Source organism: Heterodontus francisci, chromosome 29 (assembly GCF_036365525.1).
Source record: "Heterodontus francisci isolate sHetFra1 chromosome 29, sHetFra1.hap1, whole genome shotgun sequence".
NCBI classification, from domain to species: domain Eukaryota; kingdom Metazoa; phylum Chordata; class Chondrichthyes; order Heterodontiformes; family Heterodontidae; genus Heterodontus; species Heterodontus francisci.
The window spans coordinates 54,449,672-54,463,590 of NC_090399.1; the positions used below are offsets into that span (position 1 = coordinate 54,449,672).

Below are 13,919 nucleotides of genomic sequence, written 5' to 3' on the forward strand. Positions count from 1 at the left end.
TCCCCTCTAAACTTTGTCCCTCGCACCTTCAACCTATGTCCCCTAGTAACTGACTCTTCCACCCTGGGAAAAAGCTTCTGACTATCCACTCTGTCCATGCCACTCATAACTTTGTAAACCTCTATCTTGTCGCCCCTCCACCTCCGTCGTTCCAGTGAAAACAATCCGAGTTTATCCAACCTCTCCTCAAAGCTAATGCCCTCCAGGCCAGGCAACATCCTGGTAAACTTCTTCTGTACCCTCTCCAAAGCCTCCATGTCCTTCTGGTAGTGTGGCAACCAGAATTGCACGCAATATTCCAAGTGTGGCCTAACTAAGGTTCTGTACAGCTGCAGCATGACTTGCCAATTTTTATACTCTATGCCCCGACCGATGAAGGCAAGCATGCTGTATGCCTTCTTGACTACCTTATCCACCTGCGTTGCCACTTTCAGTGACCTGTGGACCTGTACTCCCAGATCTCTTTGCCTGTCAATACTCCTCAGGGTTCTGCCATTTACTGTATACTTCCCACCTGTATTAGAGCTTCCAAATATTCAAGGGTACTCAACATTTTGGAAAGATAGGCAAAAAAAAAAGGAGGTGCTGTTGTGCTCATAATAAGGGATGGGATCAGTACATTAGTAAGGAAAGATCTCAGATCGGAAAAACAAAATGTGGAACCTGTTTGGATGGACCTAAGTAATAGCAAGGGGCAGCAGTTGTTTATAGGCCACCAAACAGTAGTGGTAGCTTGGGGAAAGGTATTAATCGGGAGATTAGAGAAGGATCTGGCATGGGTAATACAGTAATCATGGGTGACTTCAATCTGCATATAGACTGGGTAAACCTAATGAGCACTAATGCTGTGGAGGACGAGTTTCTGGAGTGTGTTAGGGATGGTTTTCTAGAGCAGTATGTTCGGGAATCAACTAGAGAACAGGCTATTTTAGATCTAGTATTATGTATTGAGAAAGGCCTAAAAGCGGATTGTAAAAACTTCTACAGGTATGTAAAAAGGAAACGTTTGGCTAAGACAAATGTGGATCCATTACAGACAGCGTCAGGAGAATTTATAATGGGGAATAGAGAAATGGCAGAGAAGCTAAATGATTACTTTGTGTCTATCTTCACTGAGGAAGATACAAGAAATCTCCCAGAATTAGAGATCCAAGCGATTCGGGGGAATGAGTAATTGAAAGAAATTAGTATTAGTAAGAAGGTTGTATTGGAGAAATGAATGGGGCTGAAGCTTAATATCTCCCCAGGACCTGATATTCTACATCCCAGAGTGTTGACAGTGGTAGCTATGGAGATAGTGGATGCATTGGTGATCATCTTCCAAAATTCTATAGATTCTGGAGCAGTTCCTGCAGATTGGAAGGTTGCAAATGTCACCCCACTATTTAAGAAGGGAGGGAGAGATAAACCAGGGAATTACAGACCTGCTAGCCTTACATCAGTCATTGGGAAAATGCTAGAATCTATTCTCAAGGATGGGATAAATGGATACTTGGATAATAATGATCTGATGGGGAATAGTCGACATGGATTTATGAATGGGAAATCATGTTTGACAAACCGATTGGAATTTCTTGAGGATGTAACTAACAACATTGATAAAGGGGAGTTGGTGGACATGGTATACTTGGATTTTCAGAAGGCTTTTGATAAAGTCCTCCACAGGAGGTTGGTTCGCAAAATTAAAGCACATGGGTTGGAGGTAATATACTAACATGAATTAAGGATTGGTAACAGGCAGAAAACAGAGTAGGAATAAATGGGTCATTATCACATTGGGCAGGTTGTGACTAATGGGGTACCACATGGATCAATGCTTGGGCCCTAACTGTTCACAATATATATTGATGATTTGGACGTGGGGACCAAATGTAGTATTTCCAAATTTGCAGAAGACACAAAACTAGGTGGGAATGTGTGTTGTGAGGAAGATGCAAAGCGGCTTCAAGGAGATTTGGACAGAATTAGTGGCCGGAATTTTACACCGCCCCATCGGGTCGGATGGTTGCGTGGGGGCGGCGTAAAATTGAGTGGCAGGCTCCGGGAGGCCTACCCACCCCAATTACACCTCCAGACAAGTTTACGGAAGTCAGGTGGGAAATGGCCCGTCCACCCGAGGACAATCACGACCCTTAAGTGGCCCCTTAAGGGCCCTCACCCTCATCCACGGGTATTTTACCCGTGGCAAGTGGGTGTATTGGGGACGTGAAAGGCCGCCCAGCAGCAGCTGCCTGTGCCCGACTGCCATGCCCCTCCAACCTCCCAACCCACCCCCGGATCCAAGACGCACCCCCTCCCCCCAAATGACCACCAGGGCACGACCGATCCCCCTGGTGAGGCAACCCAAACTTACCCACTCTCTCTGGTCCATGGCGTCGGCTGGTCTGCAGTCCCAGCAGTGGCCACCGCTCCCGATGGCGCTGCTGAGACGAAGAGCTGCTGGCCCACTGATTGGCTGGCAGCTCACTGAGGCAGGACCTCTTCCCTCAAGTGGGTGGAAGTCCCGTCTCGGGACAATTAAAGCCTGGGGACCCGTAAAATACGGGATGGATTCCCAGGCTGGGCGGAAGCGGGTTCGTCACCGACATTTATGTCGGAGTCTGGCTCCCGTCCGTCCACTGTAAAATTCCGGCTAATGAGTGGGCAAGATTGTGGAAAATGGAATATAATATGGAAAAAATGTGAGGTTATCCACTTTGGTAGGCAGAATAGATGTGCAGAGTATTTTTTAAATGGTAAGAGATTAGAAAGTGTAGATGTACAAAGGGACCTGGGTGTCCTTGTCAACAAGTCACTGAAAGCAAACAAGCAATTAGAAAGGATAATGGTATGTTAGCCTTTATCACAAGAGGATTTGAGTACAAGAGTCGTGAAGTCTTGCTTCAAGTGTAAACAACCTTGGTTAGACTGCACCTGGAGTATTGTGTGCAGTTTTGGTCCCCCTACCTTCGGAAGGATATGATTGCCATCGAGGGAGTGCAATGAAGGTTCACCAGACTTGTTCCCGGGATGGCAGGACTGTCCTATGAAGAGAGATTGGGGAAACTGGGCCTGAATTCTCTAGAGTTTCGAAGAATGAGAGGTGATCTCACTGAAACCTACAAAATACTTAAAGGGATAGACAGGGTAGATGCAGCTCAGATGTTTCCCCTGGTTGGGGAGTCTAGAACCAGGGGACACAATTTCAAAATAAGGGGGAAGCCACTTAGGACAGAGATGAGGAGAAATTCTTTACTCAGAGGGTTGTGAATCTTTGGAATTCTCTACCCCAGAGGGCTGTGGATGCACATCGAGCATGTTTAAAGCAGAGATTGACAGATTACTAAATACAAGTGACATAAGGGGATATGAGGATAGTGTGGGAAAAAGGCATTGAAGTGGATGATCAGGCATGCTCATATTAAATGGCGGGGCAGGCTTGATGGGCTGAATGGCCTACTCCTGCTCCGATGGTCCTATGTTCCTAAATGCCCAGGACCTGGTTTTCACCCCAGTGTTTTAAAGGAAGTAGGTGAGGAAATTGCAGCTACTTTAGCCATAATCTTCCAAAGAATATCTATCGGTGTAGTTTATATGGACGTCTGGAAAGCATTCGATAAGGTTCCAGAAAAACAATGTTGGCTAAAATTAAATCTCATGGAATTAAAAGTAAATTATTGACTGATTAGAAGAATGGTTTGTCAGTAGAAGACAGACATTGGGGTTAAAGAGTATGTACTCCAATTGGAAAGAAGTGACGAGTGATAACCCACAAGAATCTGTGCTTGGACCTCAATAATTCATTTTTTTTAATGATTTAGATAAAACATTGCAAGCCATATATCCAAATATGTCAATGACCCAAATATTGGTGGTATAGTAAACCATGGAGACGGGTATCAAATTACAAAGCGACATTGATAGATTAAGTGAGTGGGCAAAGCTGTGGCAGGTGGAATTCAATGCAGGTATTTCTGAGGTCAGCCATTTTGGACCAAATAAAGGATACATTTGAGTATTACTTAAAAACTAGGAACAGAGGAGGTCCAAAGAGATTTAGGGCTCTTTGTACACAGATAACTAATAGATAGTAGACTGGCAAACAAAAAAAGACGAATGGAATTTTTTCCTTTATAACCACAAGTCTAGAATATAAAGGGGAGGAATTTTGTCCACAACTATAAAAAACCCTGGTTAGACCACATCTGGAGTATATTGATTACTCTGAGCATTACACTTTCGAAAGGATACATTGGCTTTGGATGGAATGCAGTGCATATTCACCAGAATATTACCAGGGTTCCAAGGGTTACGTTATGCAGAGAGATTATATAAATTAGACTTGTATTTTGTGGAATGTAGTAGAATATTGGCTGATTTACTGGAGGTTTCTCGAATTTTGAAAGATGTTGATTGGGTAGATAGAGAGAAATATTTTCCATTGGTGCCGCAGTCTAGAACAAGGACAGGCGATTCAGGAGAGAAGTTAGGAAAAACGTTTCCATGGAAAACGTGGTAGAAGTGTGGATCGCTCTCCCACAAAAAACAATTCTCTCAAAGAATAATTTTCAATCTGAGATCGATCAATTTTTGCTAGCCAATGGTATGAAAGGATATAGAGCCAAAGCAGGTGGATGGAGCTAAAATATAAATCTGAATGGTGGAACAATCTTGAGGGGCTGAATGGCCTACTCCTGTTCCTATGTTCAGACAAACACATATAACTGACACAAACATACTCACTCAAACATACAGATAAAGCTCATGGAAACATACACAAAGAAACATGCGCACACACAAACATGTCCACAAAATCAAATGCAGCTTAAACAATCTGACACACAGACACACAGCTCACACAAACTCACAGAAACAAATATACATAGAGTAAGAAAACATATACACACAAACATACACAAAGAGCACTCACAAATATAAACACAGATAATAGAAACATACTCACACAAACACTTACAGCACACATGAACATATACAAAGATACATACTCACACAAACAGACAGAAACCAATGCACAAAAAGAGTTTATTTGATTAGAGTTTAAAAAAAACAAGAGGAGCTATTACACTGCTGGGTTTATATTGTAAGCCACCCAATAATGGGAAGGAGATGGAGCAGCAAATTTTCAGGCAAATTAGATAAAGATGCAAAAACAAGAGTGGTGATAATGGGGGACTTCAATTATTCTAATACAGACTGGGATAGTAACAGTGTAAAAGATAAAGAGGGAGAGGAATTTGTGAAATGTGTACAAGAGAACTTTCTTGATCAGTGTGTTTCCAGCTCAAAGAGGAAGAAGTGCTGGATCTAGTTCTAGGGACTGAAGGGAGGGAAATGGAGCAAGTTTCAGTGGGGGGTGCATTTAGGGAACAGTGATCACAATATCACAGGCTTACAATAATTATGGGAAAAGATAAGGTACAATCCAGTTTAAAGTACTTAACTGGGCTAACTTCAATGAGTTGCAAAAGGATTGGATCCAGGTGGATTAGAATACAAAATTGCTAGGCAAAACAGTAACTGAACAATGGGAACTCTTCAAAGAGGAGATGGTTCCGGTACAGAATAGACACATTCCCATGAAGGGGAAAGGGGGGCATCCAAAGCTAGAGCTCCCTGGTGAACTAAAGATATAGAGGTTAAAATGAGATAGAAAAAGGAAGCTAATAATCAATGTATGGTTCATATTAGAGTAGAGAATAAAACTGAATGTAGAGACTATAGAGGAGATTTAAAAAGGGAATAAGAGGGACAAATAGAGAGTATTAAAATCGATTTGTGGCTAACATAAAAGGGAACCCAAAAGTCTGTATAAACAGATCAATAGTAAAAGTTTAGTCAAAGGATGGGAGGGCAGATTTAGGATCAAAAAGGAGACCTTCTTGTGGAGGCAGTGGGCAAGGCTGAGGTACTGCATGAGTATTTTGTGTCTGTCTTCACTAGGGAAGAGGGTGCTGCCAATGTAGCAATAAAGTAGGGGGCAGTAGTGATATTCAATAGGTTAAAAATAGATTGGGGGGGGGGGGGGGTAACCATAAAAGTTGGAAGTCTTTTTTTATTCTTTAATGAGATGTGGACATCACTGGCAAGAACAAAGAAAATTACAGCACAGGAACAGGCCCTCCGCCCCTCCAAGCCTGCGCCGATCCAGATCCTCTATCTAAACCTGTCGCCTATTTTCTAAGGGTCTGTATCTCTTTGATTCCTGCCCATTCATGTATCTGTCTAGATACATCTTAAAAGACGCTATCGTGCCCGCGTCTACCACCTCCGCTGGCAACGCGTTCCAGGCACCCTCTGCATAAAGAACTTTCCACGCATATCCCCCCTAAACTTTTCCCCTCTCACTTTGAACTCGTGACCCCTAGTAATTGAATCCCCCACTCTGGGAAAAAGCTTCTTGCTATCCACCCTGTCTATACCTCTCATGATTTTGTACACCTCAATCAGGTCCCCCCTCAACCTCCGTCTTTCTAATGAAAATAATCCTAATCTACTCAACCTCTCTTCATAGCTAGCGCCCTCCATACCAAGCAACATCCTGGTGAACCTCCTCTGCACCCTCTCCAAAGCATCCACATCCTTTTGGTAATGTGGCGACCAGAACTGCACGCAGTATGCCAAATGTGGCCGAACCAAAGTCTTATAAAACTGTAACATGACCTGCCAACTCTTGTACTCAATACCCCGTCCGATGAAGGAAAGCATGCCGTATGATTTCTTGACCACTCTATTGACCTGCGTTGCCACCTTCAGGGAACAATGGACCTGAACACCCAAATCTCTCTGTACATCAATTTTCCCCAGGACTTTTCCATTTACTGCATAGTTCACTCTTGAATTGGATCTTCCAAAATGCATCACCTCGCATTTGCCCGGATTGAACTCCATCTGCCATTTCTCTGCCCAACTCTCCAATCTATCTATATTCTGCTGTATTCTCTGACACTCCCCCTCACTATCTGCTACTCCACCAATCTTAGTATCATCTGCAAACTTGCTAATCAGACCACCTATACTTTCCTCCAAATCATTTATGTATATCACAAACAACAGTGGTCCCAGCACGGATCCCTGTGGAACACCACTGGTCACACGTCTCCATTTTGAGAAACTCCCTTCCACTGCTACTCTCTGTCTCCTGTTGCCCAGCCAATTCTTTATCCATCTAGCTAGTACACCCTGGACACCATGCGACTTCACTTTCTCCATCAGCCTACCATGGGGAACCTTATCAAACGCCTTACTGAAGTCCATGTATATGATATCTACAGCCCTTCCCTCATCAATCAACTTTGTCACTTCCTCAAAGAATTCTATTAAGTTGGTAAGACATGACCTTCCCTGCACAAAACCATGTTGCCTATCACTGATAAGCCCATTTTCTTCCAAATGGGAATAGATCCTATCCCTCAGTATCTTCTCCAGCAGCTTCCCTACCACTGACGTCAGGCTCAATGGTCTATAATTACCTGGATTATCCCTGCTACCCTTCTTAAACAAGGGGACAACATTAGCAATTCTCCAGTCCTCCGGGACCTCACCTGTGTTTAAGGATGCTGCAAAGATATCTGTTAAGGCCCCAGCTATTTCCTCTCTCGCTTCCCTAAGTAACCTGGGATAGATCCCATCCGGACCTGGGGACTTGTCCACCTTAATGCCTTTTAGAATACCCAACACTTCCTCCCTCCTTATGCTGACTTGGCCTAGAGTAATCAAACATCTGTCCCTAACCTCAACATCCGTCATGTCCCTCTCCTCGGTGAATACCGATGCAAAGTACTCGTTTTGGAATCTCACCCATTTTCTCTGACTCCACGCATAACTTTCCTCCTTTGTCCTTGAGTAGGCCAATCCTTTCTCTAGTTACCCTCTTGCTCCTTATATATGAATAAAAGGCTTTGGGATTTTCCTTAACCCTGGTTGCGAAAGATATTTCATGACCCCTTTTAGCCCTCTTAATTCCTCTTTTCAGATTGGTCCTACAATCCCGATATTCTTTCAAAGCTTCGTCTTTCTTCAGCCGCCTAGACCTTATGTATGCTTCCAGATAGGTTTTTACAACAATAGTTTCATGGCTTCCATTATTAAGACCAGCTTTAAATTCCAGATTTATTAATTGAATTTAAATTCCACCAGCTGCCATGGTGGGAATTGAGCCTGTGTCCCCAGAATTAGCCTGGGCCTCTGGATTGCAAGCTCAGTGATATTACCACTGTGCCACTGCCTCCTGAAAGTAGGAAAGTCTGGATGAGATACATCCAAGGGAAGTAAGGGTGGAAATTCCAGAGGCTCCACCCACAATCTTCCAATGCTCTTTAAAGATGGGGATGATGCCAGAGGACTGGAGAGTTGCAAATGTAACACCTATGTTTAAAGAAGGGGAGAGGGATAAACACAGCAACTGCAAGTCAGTCGGCCTAAAATTGGTGGAGGAACAACTTTTAAGGACAATAATCTGCGGTAAAATTATTGGCATTTGGAAAAGTAAGGGCTAATAAATCAAAGTCAGCACAGATTTATTAAAGGTAAATTATTTTTGACTAACTTGACCAAGTTCTTTGATGAAGCAATAGAGAGGATTGATGAGGGTAGTGCAGTTGATATAGTATATGCGGATTTTCATAATGTGCTGGATAAAGTACCACAAAATAAGCTTGTCATCAGAATTAAAGCCCATGCATTAGTCGCAGCATGGATACAAAATTGACGAAGGGACAGAAAACAGAGAGCAATGGTGAAAGATTGTGTGCCAGACTGGAGCGAAGTATACAGTGGTGTTTCCCAGGGGCCTGTATTAGGATCCCAGTTCTTTTTGATTGTATAATTGCAAAGTTTGCAGATAATATGAAACTCAGAAATGTAATAAACAACGAGGAGGATTGGAACAGACTTCAGGAGGACATAGACCCACTGGTAAAATGAGCAGACACATGGCAGATCAAATTTAACATTGAGTGTGGGAACTGATATATTTTTGTCAGAAGAATGACAGGCAAAATTTTAAAGGGGGTGCAGGAACAGAGAGACCTGGGGGTGTATGTGCACAAATCTTTGTAGGACAAGTTGGGAAGGTCTGTTAAAAAAGTACGGAGGATCCTTGGCTTTATTAATGGAGGAACAGTGTACAAAAACAAGGATGTTATGCTAGACCTTTATAAAAACACTGGCTAGGCCAGAGCTGGAGTATTGTGTTCAATTCTGGGCATCACACTTTAGGAAGAACATGAAGACTTTGGAGAGGATACAGATCAGATTTACGAGACTGGTACCAGGGATGAGGAACATGGAGAGGCTGGAGAACCTGCGGTCATTCTCTTTCCAGCAGAAAAGATTAAGAGGAGATTTGATGAACTGTTCAAGATCATAAATATTCTTGATTGAGTAAATAAAGAGAAACTGTCTCCAGTGGCAGAAGGGCTGGTAACCAGAGGAGACAGATTGAAGGTGATTGGCTAAAGAATCAGAGGTGACGTGAAGAAACATATTTTACACCGTGAGTTGTTGTGTTCTGGAATGCACTGTCTGAAAGGCTGGTGGAAGCAGATTCAATACTAACATTCAAACGAGAATTGGATAAATACTTGAAGGGGAAAAATTTGCAGGGCTATGGGGAAAGAGGAAGAGGGCTTTTAAAAGAGCCAGTATCGGCATGATGGGCTGAATGGTCTCCTTCTGTTCCATATTATTCTATGACTTTATGAAACATACACAGATGCACACAGCATGGCTAAATATACACACAGAAAGAAATTAAATTCACAGGTCACACAGACACACAAACCTAACAGAGACATAGAGTGCCCTTTTGCAGCCAACGGGAGTTAGGTTTGGTGCAGGCACGGAGTTAAAGCCCTTGAAAGCGGTATTGTGTCAGGAATCCAATATGGTCCTGCTACTTCTGTGCTTAACCCAGGCAGGTTTTTAGGCGAGTGGGGGACCCCATGGAGCTGTCAGGTAACTAATTAAAATATTCAGAGATGGAATTATCTCAGGATTTAACCCAGCATTCTGTCTTCAACAGTCAGTGCGTGGGTTTCCCAGGCTGTGTGAAACTTGCTGGGGTCAACCAGGTGGCAGCACAGTGGGGAGTCGTTGATCAATGAAACTGACAGGCTGGGAAACCTTCAAACAGTGAAACTAAACAGCTGCAGCCCTGCCTAGGTGAGAGGCTCCTGTCACAGCACTTCTTCTGAGAGTGTGATTTCATTGCTTGACAGGTGATTTCCACTTGGAAGTCAGTTCACCTGCCTTGGATTTCACCCATCCTGTTTAACTAGCTTGATTGAATTTTTCGAGGAGGTGACTAGATGTGTCGATGAGGGTAAAGCAGTTGATGTATTGTACATGGACGTCAGTAAGGCTTTTGATAAGGTCCCGAATGGGAGATTGGTTAAGAAGGTAAGAGCCCATTGGATCCAGGGCAATTTGGCAAATTGGATCCAAAATTGGCTTAGTGGCAGGAGGCAGAAGGTGATGGTCGAGGGTTGTTTCTGTGGGTGGAAGCCTGTGACCAGTGGTGTACTGCAGGGATCGGTGCTGGGATCCTTGCTGTTTGCAATGTACATTAATGATTTAGACGTGAATATAGGAGGTATGATCAGTAAGTTCACAGATGACATGAAAATTGGTGGTGCCGTAAATAGTGAGGAGGAAAGCCTTAGATTACAGGGCTAGTCAGATAGGCGGAGCAGTGGCAAATGCAATTTAATCCTGAGAAGTGTGAGGTGATGCATTTTGGGAGGACTAACAAGGCAAGGGAATATACAATGGATGGTAGGAACCTAGGAAGTACAGAGGGTCAGAGGGACCTTGGTGTACTTGTCCATAGATCACTGAATGCAGCAGCACAGGTAGATTAGGTGGTTAGGAAGGCATATGGGATACTTGCCTTTATTAGCCGAGGCATAGAATATAAGAGCAGGGAGCTTATGATGGAGTTGTATAAAATGCTAGTTAGGCCACAGCTGGAGTACTGTGTACAGTTCTGGGCACCACACTATAGGAAGGATGTGATTGCACTGGAGAGGGTGCAGAGGAGATTCACCAGGATGTTGCCTGGGCTGGAGTGTTTCAGCTATGAAGAGAGACTGGATAGGATAGGGTTGTTTTCCTTAGAGCAGAGAAAGCTGAGGGGGGAACCTGATTGAGGTAGACAAAATTATGAGGGGCATTGATGGATTAGCTAGGAAGAAACTTTTTCCCTTAGTGGAGGGGTCAATAACCGGGGCCATAGGTTTAAGGTAAGGGGCAGGACATTGAGATGGGATTTGAGGAAAAAAAATTTCACCCAGAGGGTGGTTGGAATCTGGAACACACTGCCTGAAGAGGTGGTAGAGGCAGGAACCCTCACAACATTTAAGAAGTATTTAGATGAACACTTGAAATGCTACAGCATACAAGGCTACTGGCCAAGTGCTGGAAAATGGGATTAGAATAGTTAGGTGCTTGATGGCTGGCATGGACACGATGGGCCGAAGTGCCTGTTTCTGTGCTGCATGACTCTATGATCTGCACTTCCTGCTGTCATCCTTCACTGCAGCATGGGAGCAGCTTATGCAGCTCTACCTTGCACCTCTGATGAGGAACAAGAGGACCAGCAACACCAGCAGCCCCAGCAGCAGCACCAGCAAAACTAGCAGCTGGAGCAGCAGCACCAGGAGCAAAACCAGCAGCTGGACCAGTAGCAATACCAGCTGCCTTCTCCTCAGCCACATGCCGTTCCACAGGACCAAGATGATGGGCACACAGATGCAGCTCGAAGGAGGCGAGACTTCCAACACAGGCTGTACAGGCAGAGGATCAGCTCTCGATATGTCTGAGCACCAGAGACGCAGGAGGCTCAGATTCTCACAGAAGGTCACTGTTGACATCTGCAGCCTCCTGGAGCAAGTCCTCTTTCCCAGTCAGCCAGCCAACCCTGCTGCCTGGGTTCTCTGCCTCTCCCTGGTCTGTACCCTCTCTTCCCGCAAGGAGAGAAAGCAGAGAGTTGTGACTGTGAGAAATGGAGTATTTGTAGAGTGTGACTGGGAGAATGGGTGTGAGATGTCAATGAGATGAGGATGAGGGTTAGTGTTAGCTGATGGGGATGTGAGAAGGTGCCTGAGGGAGAGGAATGAGTGGAGCTGTAAGGTATGTTAGTCTGAGGAGTGTTGTGCAGGAGAATGCTGGGCAAGTCAAAGTGTAGGGGTGGCACCAGAAAATGGGGCAACACTCACCTTGCCTGCCCTCCCAAAGGCCTGGATCCTCTTGGGGCACAGACTCCAGGTTCAAGAGACCACATTCCTGAATTTCACTACCTCGGCCACTTCCACCCATGCCTGCTTGGGTTGAGGGGCTGCTCTCTTCCTCCCATTTGCGGAAACAGCCCCTCGGATCCTCCAGCAGGACCTCCAGGTAAGAGTGAGAGACCAGGGATGGGGGAGAGGTTGAAGGGGCAGTTGGCAGACTTACCAGGTCTCCTCTCCATTCCTGTGGTTACTGCAATGTACACTTCAGCCATTCTGACCCCAACTGGAGTCCCTTTAACTGGAAATCCTTCCTTTGACAGATTCGGCACGTCATCCCACCACCATCTGTGATTGGTTAGGAAACCTGGAAGTGGGGCCCTAATGCTGTGGCTGTGTTAAAGAGCCACAGCAAAGGACAGTTCAATTACAAAGGAGTTCCTGACCCACTGCCAGCCTCCCAGCCATGTGCAGGTCTGTTTAGATAAAATTCACCCCATACAGTGCACATATGGAGTGAAATAAATGGGTTGAATTGGGTAGTTTACTCCTCACTGTTCCCAGTGTGGTACTGAGGAGAATGGGGGGATTGGAGGGACTGGAACAGGAACATAGGAGCAGGAGTAGGCCATTCAGCCCATCGAGTCTGCTCCACCATTCAATACGATGATGGCTGATCATCCACTTCAATACCTTGAATTGGGAAGTTTATCCTCCCTTTACCCTCTCACTGTTCCCAGTGGGGAATGTGTGGGTGTGTGAGAATCTCAAGTTCTTAGAGCCAGGAGGTTGACCATTTTGGACCCAGAAAGAGCAAGAGGTCAGGGTCAGGAGTTGAGGTGTCTGGAGGTCTGAGGTCTCTGGGCCGGGGTGGAGATCAGAGATCAAGCGTCGGGGATCTTGGGTTGGGGAGAATAACTGGAACATCCCAAGGCTTGAACACAGGAATGGCCCACAGTAAAGACCAGAGTTGTTACATCTCAGTGTGTAACATGTAGTTAAAAAACTATTGCAATTAAAGTTCCTTACTCTCTTCCTCAGAAACAGATAAACCAGGAAACCCACAGTAACTTTTCCATATGAATGTTCGAAAAGGAGGGTAAAGCAGTGAGATTCCAAGTTTTATAAAACACTGGGCTGGATTTTGTTCTGGAGACGGGGCTCCTGGTGCTGGGCCAAAAATGTGGGGGAACACCGCCTCATGCTCCCCAAAGTAATCCTCCATTCTTTTTAAACACAGTTTCAAGTGGCAGGATTCCCATCCCTTTAAAGACTTTAATCCTTTTAAAGCCAATAAGAGGGCCAGTACCTTAGCAGTACCAGCAGCGCCACCGGGAGCACTGACCACTGCCATTACTGCAGAAGCCTCGGACCCAGGCCCAAGGTGGAACCCCAGACCCAAGGTAAGTATGGAAGGCCTCAGCGATAGGGGTGTGGGATAGACATGCAGTCCAGAGAGAGAGGGATCCCAGGGGGTAATGTTGTTTCCTGTGGGTGTCCTCTGTGCAGCACAAATTGCCCAAGACGGAGGGACACACCCCCCCAAGCCTGCAGGAAATGCGCCTCGTTTGACAAGGTGTCCTTCACGCTCAGCGGTGGCCGCCCCCCACTGCCCCGGTAAGATCCCAGCGGTAGCGGGAAGAGGCCCTAAAATGGCCGTTAATAGTTGGCCTCTGGGTGGGAAGGCCGCCACCA

General features: G+C 45.1%; 1 protein-coding gene across 2 annotated transcripts in view; it reads left to right on the forward strand.

The window, feature by feature from the left end:
• LOC137346305 (interferon-induced very large GTPase 1-like) overlaps window positions 1-13,919 on the forward strand; it is a 60,355-nt gene that overhangs the window by 36,808 nt on the left and 9,628 nt on the right. The window lies entirely within an intron of this gene.